Below are 17,911 nucleotides of genomic sequence, written 5' to 3'. Positions count from 1 at the left end.
TCCTCATCTGGAAAGAGAACATTCCCATCTAAATTATGGCCCTTTGTATCTTCTTTGACATCCTGTTCTGTCCCTTTATAACACCATAATTTGTAGTTAAATGTCTGTGTGTTTATTGGACTTCTGACCTCTCCCCATTAGACTCTCAAGGCCATCAGGGCAGGGAGGGCATTCCTAGCCTAACGTATTGTTGGCGCTCAATAAATATTTATTGAATGAATGGAAGCTTTTACAATTTCCTAGGTCCTTTATGAATGAGCACATCTAATATGAATAGCAATTCCTACTGAGAAAACGGGCTTAGAGGGGCAGAGAGAAATGTGACCGGGGTCACCCAGCTGGTGAGTGGCAGAGGTAGGAGTGAGGCCCACGGCCCTCGGAGACCCAAGCCCTCCCGTTCCTTCAGCAGCTTCTCTGTTGGATACTGGCTGGGTACAAAGTACCTGAAGTGTGCAGGCAGCAGGGAGGGGTCTGTGCCCTGGCACGGGGTGGCAGAGACCGTGAGGATTCGCTCTGGCCTCCTGTTTACCCATGGCAACTCAAATGACATCGTCCAGGGTGATGGCGCCTACAGATCCCTTTGCAGGCAGGGACTCATGGCCTGGCTACGGACAGCGCTATCCCTAGACTATCACTATCCCTGATGCTCTCAGCTCCCGGGCCCCTTCAAGACAGCCTCGGCAGCTAAGGGCGGCCAAGGCCAAGACCACGCCCCTCCTAGCAGGTGGGGTATAGGTCTGGTCACCGCGCCTCCACTCGGCCGCCACTCGGATGGGCCATCCAAGGCTGTCCCTGTGCTTTCATGACAGCTCCACTTCTGCCCAGTCCTGCTTCCTCCCCTCCCTCCCACAGGCACTGGTCCCAAGGCCATTCCCACATGCTAAACTCCATCCCAGAGTCTGCTTTCTGGGACATCCAGCCTGTGTGGCACCCGGTATCTCAGACCTCCCCATCACCTATTTAGCTTTCGTACCTTAGTTCGTGTGCTTCTGCCAAGGGCCGCCACCACCGCCACCGGCCACCCCCTTTTTCTCCTGGAAAAGGACAATCTGTAGCTTCCTGTGGAATACTCATTCTGGCATAAGCGCTCTCCAACGTGAGGGCGTTAGAGGGCTTGTCAAAGCACATTGCTTGGCCCCACACCCACACTTTCTGATTCAGTGGGTCTGAGATGGGGCCTGGGGATGTGTGTGTCTCACCCAATCCCAGTGACACTGTGCTGCTGTCCAGGGACCATGCCGTGAGGACCACTGGTACACGGAAGTGAGAAACAGTAAGACATGTGACACTCTGCTTAGTTCTAGCCTCTGCAGTCCCCTGGCAAGGTAGCCCCACAAAGCTCCCTTCCAACTGGGAACTTCTATTTAATTACATGTAAATCATCGAAAACCAGTCTGGCCCAAGTAGACCCTTGGTGGGGGAGAGAGGCCAGGAAAGTGAACACAAGGACGCTGTCCTTTCCCTCCGGGCTACCCCCAAGTGGTCATCCGGCCAGGACCTGGACTCCTAGCTCCCCTTTGCGTTCAACTCCCCCCGCCCCCACCACCCAGCCCTCCTGGGCAAAGCCACTGAGCGTTCTGATCTACTTCCCCTGTCCCTTAAGCTGGAAGTCTCCCGAAGAGTGACGAGAAAACAGCCAAGAGGTGGGCCGAGGCTCAGGAAACTAATTGAAGAATGACTCCTCTGCGGGGCGTTAATACCTTGCAAAGAAGTGAATCTACTGGCATTTTTTTTAGAGTTTAATAAAAATATATATGCACCGTGAGAAAATCACAGCAATAATTCCTTGCACCTTTGTTCCAAGAAGCCCAAAGCACTCCCCATATATTATCATATTCATTATCCTATTTTCTTCACGTTTCTCATTAATTTTTTTCTGAGGTGATATATTAATATGAAATTCTAAATCACATTAAGGAGACCACGAGCCCAGCTCGTTCTCCTCACCCTAACTCCACCTTTCTCTTCTCCCCTTTCCATCCATCATCCTCAGCGCCCCCTCCTCTGCCCAGGGGAGGGTAAGTCAGAAGCTGGTAAGCGGCTGATGGGGAGGGGGTAGAATACTGGAGAAGGGCGGGCGTCAAAGCGATGCCTTGCCGGTGGGCCGCTTTCTGATGCCCCCTCCCCAGGACCGCTTGATCAGACCCAGACTCTGATGCCCCTCAGGGAAGGAAGGCTGCTTGTAGCCCAACTCCCCTTAATGGGTGTAAAACCTACTCCCCCCCCCCACCCCATGCAAGAGGGAAAGAATCAGGCTCATTACAGATATTATCATGCAGCACTTCATATTTCAAAGAGCTTTATAATCGCTAATTAGTTATTGCCAGAGAATATGGAAATGGCACCTTGCTGGAATCCCGCAGACTGGGGGCCAGAGTTCCGCAGTGCTGCGAGCGGGTCAGCCTGAGTCTGGCTGCCTGGCCTGGCCTGCCCCGGTGTGCAGGAAGTATGGGCAGCCACAGGGCAGAAGGCACGAGGCTTTTAGTCCTGGCCAGCGCGATTCCTAGCGGCCGCCCCCTGCTTGCTGGAATGCGTTCTGTTGCTTAGGAGAGCCCAGAGATGGGCTAATGCTTCGAGAGGCAGAAGAAAGGAGGTAGCCGAAAACGAACACGGATTCTCAGCCAGAAGACGAAATGAAGCATATCGTTCCCACTGTGCTGAGTTCAATTCCCCCAAACAACGGCTGGAACGGGCCTGGGGTTCACGCCGGGGTATGCTCGTATGCGCGGCAACGGCCATCCTGCTCTAGAAGCCTCCCGAGGATCTCAAGGGCACACAGGTGTTCAGGCTCTGAAGCCCCTTGTCCCTATTCTCTCCTAGCTAAGGAATGGCACCCACCCCTAGGGCTTAAATGGACATCAAGGGTGAGTCTGACTCCCACCCTGGCCTTTATCCACTCCCTCCTACCTAACTCCACTCTCAAAGACAATTCTTGAAGGTTAAGATCGACAGTCTGCAGCCCTCTACAGAGAAAGGAGGGACAAGAAGCAGCCTCGTTCACCCTGGATAACCTCAATCTCGTTTGAATTTCATTATAAATCTGCTCAGAAGCTGGAGGTGGGCCCCGGCCAGGCCGACTCGGGCCTTCCTGGAGGGACAACTGTGTTAGATGAGAGCGGAGGATGTGGGGAGCACTTCCCCTTAAGATCCCATCCCTCTTCATTCCTGTATGTGGGGACTGGGGAGGCTCTACCCAAAAGAAAACTGAACAGGGCAGCAAAAGTTCTCCTTCTAGCAAAGCATGCCTACACAGGTCAGAAGGGGGTGGGGCAAAGGCTCATCAAGGACTCCTGCCTTACAGAAGTTCTGCCAGGCCCCAGACGTGGGGAGCTCCAGAAAGGCTCCAACAACTCCCAGGGAATGATCAGACTTTTGGCGGCCCTGACTTTGGTCTTCCCGGCGACAGGACACGCGGAGGCCGCTCGGTCGCCTCATCATTATACTTCCCCTAAAAACTCCAGGGCTTGTGCCAGAGTAGAGCAAGGATGGAGAGGTGCCGATGCTGGAATTAGCCTCGGTCCATGCCTTTCTGCAAGCACGTGCCCGCAATACCCAAGACTTCCCGTCTGAGACACTCGTTCTGCTACTCGCCCGTGAGAAGCTGTTTGTTCTCAGCACGGGCCTGTGCTGTCAAAGAGCCTGGTGTGGCCCTGGCCCTGGTCTGCCAGCACTCCGGCCTGAGAGAGAACCTCACCCTTGCCTGCACGCTCCATGGCAGCCCTTACGATGAGCACGTGGTGAGGTCCAGGCTGTCTGGCAGGGACTGGGCTGTGGGGGTGGGGCGTTGGACCACACAGAGTGGGTTCCCAGGGCCTTTGGGAACGAGCGCTTACGCAATCTGGGTCTTCCCAGGACATGACAGCCAGCCTGCCTTCCTCCCTTAATTTCGTGCTGAGGCAACTGGCTGGGAGGTCCTAGGCAAAGCCTTCACTGCAAACCCAGATTGCCCCTTCGTGTCCTCCCAGCACCCCCCGCAGCCCTCCCCTCCTTCTTTTCTGAGGTCCCAGAGGCAGAGGCGGCTGCCCTGGAGAGGGGTGGGGAAGCCGGCCCTTCCCCACCGTGCCCTGCTCAAAACGGCTTCGCTCTCCCTCCCGCTACCCAGAACTGCCACGACATTCCCAGCGCCAGCCTTCTTTTTCGGCCGGGCCCCTTCTGACACTCCAAGCCAACGCAGTACACCTCCACCGGGAAGACCACCCAGAGCCTTGCTTCTCAGGTCTGCGGGCAGCTGCGGGATGGGCCCCGAGAAGCAGGGGTACGCACAGCCCTCGGGTGCCCGGCCGTCTGGCTCCAGCTGCCAGCCCCCTGCATCCCCGTGAGAGCCGAGTGCCAACGGAGCCCGCAGGCCAACTCCTTTCCCGATCTGCTGAAGGCGGCTCTGCTCCCTGTTGCAGACCACTGCCGGGTGTGCGGGCACACACCCACACCCAGACACGCTCCCCCAGGTACCTCCCCGGCACGGGCACACTCTCTCACACGCACACACCAACGCACACCCACTCACACCCGTGGTCTGTTGTGTCCTCGGCCCTGGGACACCTCTAGCTTTCGATTTTAACTGAGTCAGGAGTCAGGACCAGGAGTGACAGTGCAGGGAAAGGAAGGGGGCCGTTCCCTCCGACACCCCAAGTGTTCCCCCTTCGGGCTTGAGCTGGCGGGGGGGCAGGCGGCAGGTGGAAGCACAAGCGGGAAACGGGAAGAAGAAAGGAAGGAGCGAGAACAGCAGAAGGGGGGGGGCGGTAGGGCCGTGGGCAAAGCAGAGCGGGAGGCATTGGCAGGCAGACTGCACAGTTCCCCTCCGACCCCAGCAGGAGGACGCCATGTGGGGAAAGCACGGGTGTGGGGATCGGGCAACCTGCTGCAGGACTTTGGGCCAGGAGGTCACTTACCCTCTCCACGTCTCAGTTTTCCCACCTCTAAAGTGGGGGTAAGGTACTTGGTGTGTAGAGGTGCAATAACATTTGTAAAGAGCCTGGAACCGCAGAAGGCCTCAACAAATGGCTGCCATTGGAACAGATGCCAAATTCTAAGGGATTTGGGAAGGTGTCAGTTCTCGGCCCCATTCGTAGGTGACTACTTAGGACATGTGGTGATGGGCTTCCTTCCTTTTACAGCAAAGCTGCACCCCTCGAGGCTCATTCCAGATGTGAGCCCCCCACCCCGGGCACTAGTGCAGAGAGTGGCAAGTGCCCCCCACAGGAATGGAAGAGCTGGGGAGGGCAGTGTGTAAGGTCCATGCAGTGGCACGGGGCAGCTCCCGGGCCGACCCCCAGGAGAGAAGAAGCGCAGATTTTTTTTTCCCACTCCTGGGGAAACAGGGTTCCCATGGTTTGAGTTTTGGCCAGAACCACCAGGCAAGACCAGAGACACAGGAATGCACAGACACACAGCCCACAGATGCAGGGAGAGGGTAAAGAGAAACTCCCAGCTTTGTGGCCACCTGCCCCAGGGAAATGGTACCCCCTCCCTGGCTGCCGTCTCAAGAAAACGGTCCCAGATCGGTCACTCTCCCATTCTCTGAGCCTACGGGGACATCCTGAGCAGCAAAACACTTAGCAAGGACAGGTTGTCAGTATGGTGGTTAACGGCCCACACTGGAGCCAGACTTCCCTGAGTTTGAATCCTGGCTCCACAATTTGCCAGCCGTGTAACTTAACTTCAACGTGCCTCTGTTTCCTTATGTGTAAAAGGGGGCGATTTCGCACAACACCAGACATGTGGTAAGAGCTACTGTGATGCCGGCTCTAATGACAGTTACACTCCTTGGCCAGTCGGTCTGCATGGAGAACACCTCTCAGGAGGAAGGCCGGTCAACTATGGCCTTGCAATCTGCACAAAGGGCCAAACGGCGGCCGGTACGGCACCGATGCGCAGGCACCTGGCATCACAGTCTACTTTTACCTTCTGGAAGCCACACAGATCCTTGGATCTGTAGCGCATTCCTTGCTTAGCCATTCTCTGGCCAGGGCTGTCGGGGGTGGGGGGTGGGCTGTCCCCTGAGTCAAGATAAACTGGGCCCCTCTGGCCAGCCTCCTCTTCCCCCCAGCTCCCCCTCTGCACCTTCCTCTAGTGCGACTGCCACGCTGAGACGCGGGGAAGGATCCAGGTACCACCTGCAGGTCTGAGGGGCCTCTGCAGCCTGAGTCCTTCCGGCCTCCCTTCCTGCTGTCCCCACCCCAGCGGGCCAGGGAGGAGGGGCTGTCTGCTCTGCAACAGCCCGGAGCCCGCTAATCTAATCGGGCTGGAGCCAAGAGGTACAGACCTCGGCTTCTCTGGGGGCTCAGGTGGAGGGCGAGGAGATAAGGGGGAAGGCAGGTGCCAAGGGCAGAAATGGAGGGAGGCGAAGATAGCAGAGGGGAGGGAAAGGTGTCAGAAGGGGAAGAAGGAAAGGGGGATGGGCCAGGAAGGGGAGGTGTGAAAGGGAGGGGAGGGAGAGAAAGGGGAGAGAGGAGGAGGAGGGGAAGGTGGGGGGGAGGAGGCCAAAAAGGGACTGAAGTTGGGGAAATGGGACAGAAGGGGAGAGGAAGGAGCAGGAAGGAAGCGTTAAGAAGCTTTGGCTCTGCTTCCTGTCCCCTAAGACTCTGGTGCCCACCTCCCTGCACCCCCCCCCCCCCCAACACACATTCTCTGAGGGAATTTGTAAGAAGCCATACAAAAGGGAGAATAAGGGAAAGTGGGCTCTTGAGGACAGGTAGGTGAATCAGAATCCGGAAGTGGCACAGCCTGACCTTGGACATGTAAGTGGCTGGAGACAAAAGTCCTGGCCCACTGCCAGGCGGGACAGGCTCCCAGGGAAGTCAGTCCAAGTTCAAATCCCTCCTCCGTCTAGGAGGTTTACTGGTCATATGATGTTGGAAGCAGGTGGCACACTGCCCTGAGCACTAGCAGATTTATAAAATCGGTGTGATTTAAATGCTTGCTTTACAGGGATGTTAAAATTAAATTAGGTTAAACAAACAAAGGAAATGTAAAGGCCTTGGTGTCGGTGGTTGTGGCCGGGCATTTTATTCAGTACCAGTAGGAAACGCTGCTGGTCCCCGACTTGGGCCGGTCACCCATCCCCCAGCCACTGAGGGCTCAGATGGGAGCCTCCTTGCCCCCAAACGCCTGGCAGATTACCACCCTTGTCCCTTGTGGTGACTGCCAACCAATGCCCGTCTAAGGGGGTGTGGCGTGTGATACAGAAAGCCACTCCCTTGCCTCAAGGTGCCGGAGCTCCCTGCTGAAGACCTTAGCTGAACCCACACCCGCTCAGCTTTTCCCCTATCCTACCCTGCTTCCCTCGTGGGCTTCTCCCCAGAGCCCTCCCACAACAAGTCACTTGCGCCTAAACTCCTGTCTCAGGCCCTGCTTCTAGGGAACTCCACCTAAGATGGCACCTTCCTGGGGATTAGTTGTCAGCGTTCCTGCACCAAGAATGAGCCCAAGGTGGGGGACAGGGTCCCCTGGAAACGGGAGGGCCGCACACAACCCTGCCCTTACCCAAAGGGGCCACATCAAGCCAGTTCTATGAGCCTCTGGCAGGTTCTAGGCTGCAGTAGGCTGGTCTTACCTGTCCCGGGAGGACTGGAAGAGGAAGCTGGATGAGATCAAAATGACACAAAATGAAAACAAGCGGAGAGGAGTGTCCCCCAAAGCTAGGGTTTGCTGGGACGCTGGCAGCCTCCTGCCCTCGCAAGCAGAGCTGATGTCGTCCCTCAAACATTCCAAAATGGCCACTGAGAAGCCTGCAGGTGGGGAGGCTGGCAGAGGGGGAGGCTGCTGATCTTGGGGGCTTGTGGGCATAGGGGAGTTTGGGAGTAATTTAAGGGATGAGAAGGAGTCAGGGCACACTTGAATGGGGGAGGTACCCACAAAGCTCGCATTTTGTGTGCAATTAGTCTAGGGATGCCCTCATTTGCATAAGGTTCATAAATTTGCATAAAATTGCTGGAGGCCCTAACCACCAGTACAGAAAATAAAATAACATGAATCAATTAGCGGGACTGGCAGCGACTGGAGCAAGCCTGGTGTAAAGGAATCTCCTTCTCCTCGCTTAGGAGCGCTGGGCTGGCAGGAAGGAGCCAGAAGCGCGTCCCCTCCACCCGCTCAGCTGCCCCAGGGGCGCTGGGAGGAGAGCCCTGCCCCCACCCCGTCCACCCAGGAATGAGGCCGTCCCGAAAGAAAGTGGGGACCGGCAGCTGGGCACAGGAGCTATGAAATCGGTGCCTGAGCCAGCAGACGTGGGCAGCAGGCAGGCTGGTGGAGCAGGCACGAGAGGACCTCACAGATGAGGGGACGTGTGTGACGGGACAGACCGGTGTGCGTCAAAAGAGGGAGGGTCATCATTCCAGCCCCCACGTTTACCGAAGGCCTGCGCTGCCTCTGGCCTGAGCCACACACCCTCTCCTTTGCCTGTCATGACAATCACAGGAAAATGGCACGACTGCCCTCTCGCAGAGGTGTGCAAACCCGAGTTTGGAGGGGTTGCAGGTTTGCACAGGATGAAAGCAGCAAATGGCAAATCCGGGCCTGCCCAGCTCCGGAGGCCAGGAGCAACGCCCCCCGTCAGAAAGGTGTCCAGCATCCTGGGGGAGCTCGACAAATATTTGCTGAATAAATAGCTGACATAGGTAGGGATGAGGTCCGAGGGGAGGCACAAGTCACCTCGAGGATGCTGGGTGGCAGTTCTTAGCAGGTTAAAAGTGAACTGTAGGATGCAATTTCCTTAAGGGGGAAAAAAAAAAAAAGCAAGCCCGACCAGTCGTCTTGGGAGTCCGGGAGGCTGCAGCTAAGTCACGTTCGCTCCCATCATAATTTCCATGAGCTGGCTTGATGATTCCTCTATGGCATCGCCCCGTCCTGCCCTCTCTGCCTGCCCACCTTCTGAGCCCTGCCCGGCGCTCCTGGCGCTCTGCGTTCCCGACTCTGGTCTGGAACCCGCGGTCCTCCGTGAGGAAGCCGAAGCCGAGAGCTGAGACCGTGGAGCCAAAGCCCGCGCTGAAATTACCCGGGCTCTTACCTTTCATTCCCATCCACTAGCGAGCCTTAGCTGATGAATCACCAGTTTCTCGTGCCATCCCTCCCCTTCTCTCTGCTCTGACCCAGCTGGTTTAGAAGAACTCTCGGGGATTTTTTTTCTTTTTTTTTTTTTTGCCTCTACACTCTCCCTGAACCTCCTCCTCTCCGAGAGCCACTGTTAATGAATCAAATTGCCCTTTGACTTGAATTACCGGAAAAGCAGGCTCACCCACTACTCGATGTAGATGGGATGGCTGCCCCCAGATCCATGCTGGCCTCGGCACCATGACTCAGAGTGGATGTTTATTTTTGAAGCTCGCATCCTTTATCTGAGAAAATGGACTACCGATGGGAAACAATTACCTACCACTTACCCCACAGGGCTGATGGGAGCAGATGGCACGTGCGACGGAGAAGCGGCACAGTGCATTAATGTCATCAGCAACGATCACAGCTGTAATGAGTCCACATCACGGGGACTGAACACCGAGGAGAGGAAAGAGCAACAGCTGGGCACTCCAGCCAGATGTGGCCGCAACCACCCAAATGGCTTGTCCCAGTTTTACTTAATGGGCAGGGAACGACGTGAAGCTACGAGGGGACCCGTGAAAAGCAGCCCCTGCTTTCAACGCTGCCCATCAGCAGGGAGCCACTCTACGGGGAGCGCGTGGCAATTCGGCGTTTAACTGAGCCCACCGAACCGCTTCCCTCTGCTCCGACCGAATAGCGTGCGCGCTCCTGTGCTTCTGTGCCCGTGGCCACACGGCGCCTCTGCTAATTCTGCCCAGAAGACAATGCGGAACACAGTCACAGGAAGGTCTATAAAGCCAGGAGTAATGTTCAAAGATAATACACGATGGATGGGAGAAAGACCTGTAGCGACACTTCACGATTTGCTGCATTTGGACGCTGTGATAGCAGAGACTAAAACAGAACGACAGGGCAGGTTCTCAGCTACAGAAAGAACAAGGGTGAGGACCAACAATCCGGCCAACGGTCCTTTCGCTTCAGAGGGGTTGGGGCAGAAAAGGAAAAGTGACCCCGCTGCAGAGTCTCCCAGACCCCTGCCCAGCTTAGACCACAGCCATAACTGTGCTCCACATCCCAACTCCCCCAGCCGGCACCTTTATTTGGGGCTTTCACAAAACCCAGACTAGCTCGAACACGCCTTCAGATTCTTTCCTCTCCCTTCCGGCTGGACCAGGAAGTGGGTTCTACGTTAACACCATGAACGTGCAGGGGTCCTTAGCACACGTTCTGGGTCCTAAATGTGGGGGGGGGCACGTGTTTATCTCACCAGTTGTAACCAAGAGACGTTTCCACTGGCACCTGGCGGCAGGCAACGGACGAGCTCTTGAACAGGCCCAGCCAGATCAACAGGATGCAGCGACTCCACCAAAAGTCGCACCATTTTGAGGAATATTGATATTTGCAGTGATTTATTTCACGGTGAAGTCATACAATGCAAACGTTGGAAGTAACGGAGATTTTGTACAACCCCCTCATCTGGCAGAGAAGGAAACTGACGGGCAGAGGGGGCGAATGATGCCCAAGATCACACAGGTTATGACTGCCTGGCCCCACGTGACACTCTAGGCCTCTGGAGTCTTAGACCAATACATTTGCTACTACACCACACCCTTTTTCCCATTACTGTCTCTGGATTCCATGTCAAAACATAGATTTTTTGGCAACCGTTTTGTGTAAACAAGGATGATGCTTATCAACATAAAGCCTAAGCAGTTCATGGGGTTGTCTCTGCTTTCTTGCTTGTTTGTTTGTAGGTATACTTCTTTTCTTTATTTTTAAAAACTATTTCATGGCTTGGGGGAGAATGTAGGTTCCAGAAGGAATCATTGGGGCAGAAACACACAGGCTTTGGGAGTGGGGAGGTACCTGGAAGCTGGGGGAGGGGCCACGCCCTCCAGCACCTCTGAGCAAAGTGCTCACTCAGAGGCCAGCTGGGGCAGGGCTCCAGTATGTACAGGTGGGCCAGCTGGGGACATGGCCACCGTGGCTGACTCACACCATTGCCCCTCCCAGGAAGATCAGGTCTGAGGTCCATGCACTCAGCTGCAGGGGCCTGGAAGGGCCCATTCAGAGAGGCTAGACAAGTATGGCCCTTCACAAGGCCCACTGGGTGGGCCTGAGCCTGGCAGGAAGCCAGCCTTCAGGACTCTGAGGGGGCTCCAGGCCCAAAGAGTCCTAGTCTCCAGGGCTCCGGCCAGTGCTCTGGGGGCCAGGCTCAGGATGGCCTAAACATCCCCAGTGAACTGACCGGAACAAAAGAGCACAAGACCCCAACCAAATGCACTAGAAGCCTCTCCCACATACTCCTACTAGAGAACTAGAAATCCAAGATGCAGTGCCATGGGCAGTTAAACGAAAACAAACACGAGACGAAAACTCATTCAAAGCCTATGGTCAGGCAGTCGGTCAGGTGGCCCTGAGATTCAGGGACAGTGCACCCTCGGCTCAGGGAGGCTCCGGGCCAGTCCTGCATCCCAAGTCCTAAGGGATTGGCTCAGGTGGCCCCCACCCCTGCCCCTGGCCACATCCCGGCTCCTCTGAACAGGCAGCCACACTCACCATCATGGAGAGTAAAGACTCTCTCCTGACGCCCAGGAATGTGGTAGGGAGTGAGTGGACAACCCCCATGGCAGGGGGGCACCGGGGCTCTGCATGAAATGTGGGGTGGCCTACCTGTATCAGGTGACTTCAGGGTCCTGGCCAACCTCCACGGACGAGCTGAGGGCCTGAGGGGCCTAGGTGTAGATGACCTTGGAGATGTGGCTGTCCTCCGTGGACCTGCCATTGTTGTTCCTGGCCACATAGCAGAAGGTAAGACACACCTTGGCCCTCCGTGGTAGGGAACTCATGGGTCACCTTGGGAAGGCCTTTGGTGCCTAATGGGAGTCCGGGCCCTTCGGCATGGCACGGGCTACGTAGTTGACACTGGGCAGCCCCTCCACCAGTTCCTGGAACACGACCCAGAAGGTGCTGGTGGAGCCATCACAGCTGAAGCCCCTGTCGTTCTGGCCCTGACCGTGTTGCTGACCGTGCGGATGATCTGGACGTTCACGTAGTCATCAGTGGTCCAGATGGATGGAGCCATACAAGCCCAAAGCCAACCACGAAAATGCTCTTGTTGATGTTGAACCTGATGTGGCCGCTGGTGCTGCTGTAGCCCCAGTGGCTCTCCCTCTGCTGGAAGCTGTTGATGCTGCTGCACTCCTTCCGCCCTGCTGGTCCATGAAGTCCACAGGCAGCTTGGGATGCACGGCCAAGTGCAGGAAGAGGTTTGACCACCTCGCAGTCCACGAGCATGCCCTGGGCGCAGGTTCTGCAGCAAACTCCTCCATGGTCATCCCTGGGAAGCAGACGAGGGCCAGCGCCTTGCCCAGAACCTTGCACTCGCTCTCGGGAGAAACCTGCAGCTGCTGCCGCTGACCCTCAGCCTCGGACCAGCGGACAACGGCGCTGAACAAACGTACCCCCCAAAATGCCTACTGTGTCCAGCGCCAGCACGGCCACCTCGGCAGTGTTTTTGCCCATGCTCTCCAGAAACCGGCCAGCCGGCTGGGGTTCACTGAAGAGTCTCACCTGCCTCAGCGGCACGGACGTGTGGGCAGCCCTGAGGCTCTTCTGGAACTGCAGGTGGTCGGCCTGGAGCGCCGGCCCCGGGTGTGCCGCGTGCTCGTGACCTCAGGGGAGGAGAGAAACTTGAGCAGGGCCAGGTAGGCCGCCGCCTCTACCTCCCGCAGCGCCACGTCGGTGCACGCGACGGCCACGCCCGTGAACGCAGCGTGGAAGACGGCCCTGCCCACTGCCGGCACCGCCCCGCGTGCCCGGAAGCCGTGCGCACGCACCCCTGGCGGGCCAGCAAGTGCACGGCACAGGCGCAGAGCGCCTCCTTGTTGACGAGGGAGGCCAGGCACTCCGTCGTGGGCTCTGGGGCCTGCCAGTTTTAGACAGGCCATGCAGCAGCGCCCCCACCTGGCTCCTCGGCAGGCTGCTCCTCCCCCCCTCTGCGGGGGAAACCCCGGGGATGGGGGACGCGGGAGGGGGGTGCTGCATTGGCATTGGCATTAGGCCCGGGGTTAGAACCCCAGCTGACACGTCACCCGCCTGCGGCTGCTACCCATCTTGTCTGGGCGGCGGCCCAGGGACCCGGCCTAGGCGCCTCCTGTTGTCCCTCGTCTTCCCCTTGCGTGTTTTCTAGTTGCTGGGAATGCTGGTGAACTCCTCACCCCGCTTGGTCTGGCTTCTGTCTCAACCACTCCATCGAAACTGCTCTTTGCAACTACCTATTTGTTGCTACATTCAAAGGACACTTCCCACACCGCCCTTGACTCAACACCTCTCCGTGGCCGCCGCCGACCCCACCCCCTTCCTAGAAAGCTCTGGCTCAGCGCCGCTCCAAAAGCGGGCTTTGCGGACCGGGACCAGTAGGCAAACTGTTGCTGGTCGGCCACGAGGTTGAGTACAGAAACGAAGAATCAGGTGAACTTTTATGGCAATTCGGCAGAGGAGCTTTTGCCTGTTGAATCTAGTAATAAAAAAAAAAAAAAAATGGGGTTTGTATTTTGAAGGCGCTAACATTTGTTAATCCATTTTATTGCGTTTTATCACAAAAGTGTTGGTCTGGGATACGTGGGCGCGGGGTGAATCCCTAACCCTTCTCCGAAGATAATGTAAGAAACACTGCTATCATCCCTTACCTCCTCCGAATCCAACTGTCCTGGCTTTCCTCCTACTCCGCTCTCCAGAAGCTTCCACGTTGCCTTCATCTCCCTCAGGCGCCCAGATTCCCCCTTTCCTGATAAACTCCTGTGGGTCTATTGGATCTCAGCAGAGAGGCCACTCCTCAGGAACCTCTCCTCCGTCAGGCCCTAGAGGCCCATACTGTCCATAGCTTCGACGTACCAGTCCACACCAGATTCCGTGGCAGCTGCCAAGCCTCATTGTCCCCTCAGCCCCTAGCCCAGTGCCTGGCACTGGAGGGAGCCCGATCCCCCTTCATGGTGTGAGTGAGTTCCACATAAGGCGGCCTTGGGATCACACCATTCACTGACTTAGAAGGTACCTTCCACTCACGCATTTCCTCCATGTTACTTCGCCTTCCCTAACTCTTGCAGTAAGCATCCGGATGGTCAAAAATCAGGAGTGAATTCAATAGTGGTACAATCCCCTCGGTGGTCCACGACAAAGTTAGAAACCCAGGTTGCAAACCATCCTATAGATTATAGGATTTCCCGTTTCTGGGAAGGGGGAAGGAACAGCAGTGGCTTCTCAGCTAGAGAACTCGTCCTGGCAGGCCGAGTGCGTTCTGGAAAGCTGCCAGCCTGTGTGGAGGAAATTGCCTTACCTTAATTTAAGCACAGATGGGGAATCAGGAGCCTGGATTGAAGTCTTGGCCAGGTAGAGTGCTGCCCACCAGACGAATGCCACAGCATTCCCTGCCCTATGCCACGGTATCCTGTAGGGTGAGTGAATGGCAGCCAGAGTGACCCTTGGGGCTAGGCTAAGGGGGTTACTAATTAGTGCTCCTATAGCACACTGAAAATAGAAATGGCAAGTGTTACTATTAATAGTCATATTTCCTCTGGTCTGGTTTCGAAGGTCCCTTCCGTTTTCACTCCAGAACCTCCGGAAAGAAACAAGAAATGTGCTTTGGAGGGAAAAGACAGTTGTAAGCAGTGCAATTCAGTATGACTGGAAAAATAAAATACAGAGGAATATGCTGCCTTGCTAGAGTGACGCTGAAGACTGAAACCCTTAGGGAAAAAGTGAACTGTTTTGACACATACAAGGCAAACGTTTGGCATTGAAAAGAAAAAAAAAATGGAACCAATTAAAGGACAAGTGAAAAACTGAGAAAAATATTTTTTACATAGACAGCAACTGAAAGAAGAGTATCCTTAATATATAAAGTGCTCTTTCAATCAATAAGAAAATGAGGAATATCCAAATTGGAAAATGGGCAAAAGGCATGAGTAGGCAATCCACCAAAGAAGAAATACAAGTCCATTCTACATGAAGACCGAAAAGGTGCTTTTTTATTTGGTTTCTCTTTAATTACCAGCGAGACTGAACCTGTAGAGTATAATTTTTCATTTATCAGCTCGGCAAAGATTAAACATATTGATCCTCCCCAGGCAAAACGAGGGGAAATGGGCATTTACATTTGCCACTAATGGGACTGTACATAGGTACAGCCTTTCTGGAGGGCGACTTGGCAAGGCGTAACAAAAGCCTTGTCCTTTGACTCACAGATTCCACCTCTAGGAAAGAATCCTAAGGAATAATCAAACAAGTAAACAAAGATGTATAATGATAAGATTCGTTACCTTGGTGAGGTTTATAGTAGCAAAACCGGAAGTGATCTAAGTGCATATCAATAGATGATTGGTTAAGCATACAGTGGAATACCATGTAATCACTTTGAAAAGACGAGCAGCTTTATATCTATTGATATGGAAGGACGTCTGTGACACATAGATGTCACTAACTGAAAAAAAGAAAGTTGGAAACAGAAGGTGTGGAATGATTTGGTGTTTTAGCACTTTAAAAATGTGCGCCTGCAGAAAAACATCGTGTGCTCTGCAATCATACTTTGTGAATGATGAGATTACAGGTGATTTTTATTTTGTTCCTTTATACTTTTCCATAATTTCTTGATTTTTTTTTCACAATGAAAATTTACAGTTATCTCCATTGAAAAAATACCTTTTAGGGAGCACTTGGTCTGGTTATTCCGGCTGTTTTATGGAAGTGGAAGAAACAACAAATAAAGACATGAGTACCTAAAATAAGGAAGTGAAATTTTTCATCACTGAAAAATGTGATCGTTTCTCTCCGGAATCATTATTTCATTATTCATTTTGGAATTCACTCGCTTTATTCCAGGAGGCTTCCCTACTCCTAGTAGCCTCATCTTTTTCTTTTGAAAATATCCTGGAACATTCTATCACATTGGCTTTCCCTGAAATCATTATTGGGTATAATAATACTTGTATTTTGAATTTTTTAAATCACCAATAAAAATTAATTGTCAATAAACTCTGCTAAAGCACATCTCTCCCCAGGGATATGTATTATGACCTCAGACGTCTGAGTGAAGCTGTGTAGAGGTCCTTCTGGACCCAGCTCCACTGGGATCACTCTCCCCAGGTGCCCAGGGCCCCCTTCGCCTTTGCCGGGAGCCAACATCCCTGCTAGTGCCTCTAAGTGACCTTTCCACATGTCAACTTCTGATTATATTCTTATAGGACCAAATCGGGGTCTGAGCCCATGTTTAGAAATGTAGCGTGGGATGCCAAAGCGTGTTTTGTTAATAAGTCTTAGGTCATCCCCTTCTGTGTTAGGGATAGGGATATGAAGAATGTACCAGTCTTTGGCTGGGAAAGTATTTGCTAGAAAAATAAGAATATAGAAGAATCACAGTTCTCCAGACTACATTATCATTACATAATTTATTTTATTTTTTAATGTTTACTTATTTATTTTTGAGGGGGGAGGGGCAGAGAGAAAGGGAGAGAGAGAGAGTCCCGAGCAGACTCCATTGTCAGCGCAGAGCCCCACGCAGGGCTTGATCCTACGAACCATGAGATCATGACCTGAGCCAAAATTACGAGTCAGATGCCAAACCGACTGAGCCACCCAGGCGCCCCTTATATAATTTATAATGGTTTATGTATTATACACATATATACCTTTTGATATGTAATAATATATATAACTGTATATAAACATAATAATATATATATACCTTTTGATGTGTAGTATATATACACCCTACATATAAATATGTATATTGATACACATATATAATATTAGTTTGAATCATAAGAAATTTCTTATATTCAACTCTTTTTGGCCTCTAGAAATGACAAATTTCATATGGTTCAACCTTGCATATTACCGTTCTGCTGATAGTATCTGGACAGTTTTACACAACTACAAGAATTAGACAGAACATAATATCCTGATGTTGTTGTTGTTTCCAGAGAGGGAGAAAAGTGAGCATTTTACGTGGCTTTGCCTTTGACCAAAGGGTACCTACGTGTGTATGTATGTGTGTGTGCTCTTGGAAACTAAGTAGAAAACCGCCCCGCACGTTTTTAAAAAATTAGTCTTAATCTAACTTCCTCCCGTGCCCTGTTCAATAATTCCTCTGTTGAAGTAGCTGTTTGAATCTGTTCCTTTTTTTCAGAACTTTCATCTTTAAGAAAGGGGAAAAATTTTTCCCAGGTGACACTCCTGTATTGCTTTTTGATTTTGCACATTATGGGCTGCACCGTTCATCCTTAGAGATCGTTCCATCCTTTGACAACTGGCCAGAGGTATGAAGCAACTTGCCCACGTTCACACAGCTAATTAGGGCAGAGCTGGGACCAGAACCCCGGGCTTTCATACCTTTCCACTCTGCAGAGGGAGTGGGGGGCTGTTATCATGAGCCCCCCTCAGGAAGGACAGGCCTTGGGCTCAGTTGAAGAGCAGAGCCAGGAACCAAGGGCCTGGAAGGTCTGAGGGAAAAGATCATCAGTTGACAAATGACGGTGATCACTATTAATGTTATTATTCATATGCTAGGTCTGCAGCTGAAAACACAGGTTTATTTAAAATGCACATAATAATTTGAGTTTGCTCCAACATTTATTTTCTGTCTAAATTATTTTTTAACTGATATGAATGCCAAGACTTCTGAAGACAAAAAGCAAGGCTTTTTAAAAAATCCATAACCTTAAATTAAGACCGCATTTATTCACACGGCTGCTCGCAGCCCAGAACTTTCTCCCTTTTAACCCTACAGTGACATCAGCAAGCCACATTTCCACCTCTTCTTGGCCCACTTTGTATTTTTTCTGGTAGTAACTGCATTGGAAAGCCAAAATATAATGCATTTCAC

At 53.1% G+C, this 17,911-nt stretch overlaps 1 pseudogene; it reads right to left on the bottom strand.

The window, feature by feature from the left end:
- Positions 1-6,637: 6,637 nt before the first annotated feature.
- On the bottom strand, positions 6,638-16,480 carry LOC123383469 (annotated as a pseudogene).
- Between the last annotated feature and the right edge of the window lie 1,431 nt (positions 16,481-17,911).

Source organism: Felis catus, chromosome X, assembly GCF_018350175.1.
Source record: "Felis catus isolate Fca126 chromosome X, F.catus_Fca126_mat1.0, whole genome shotgun sequence".
NCBI classification, from domain to species: Eukaryota; Metazoa; Chordata; class Mammalia; order Carnivora; family Felidae; genus Felis; species Felis catus.
This window is presented reverse-complemented; position numbering and strand designations above follow the sequence as displayed.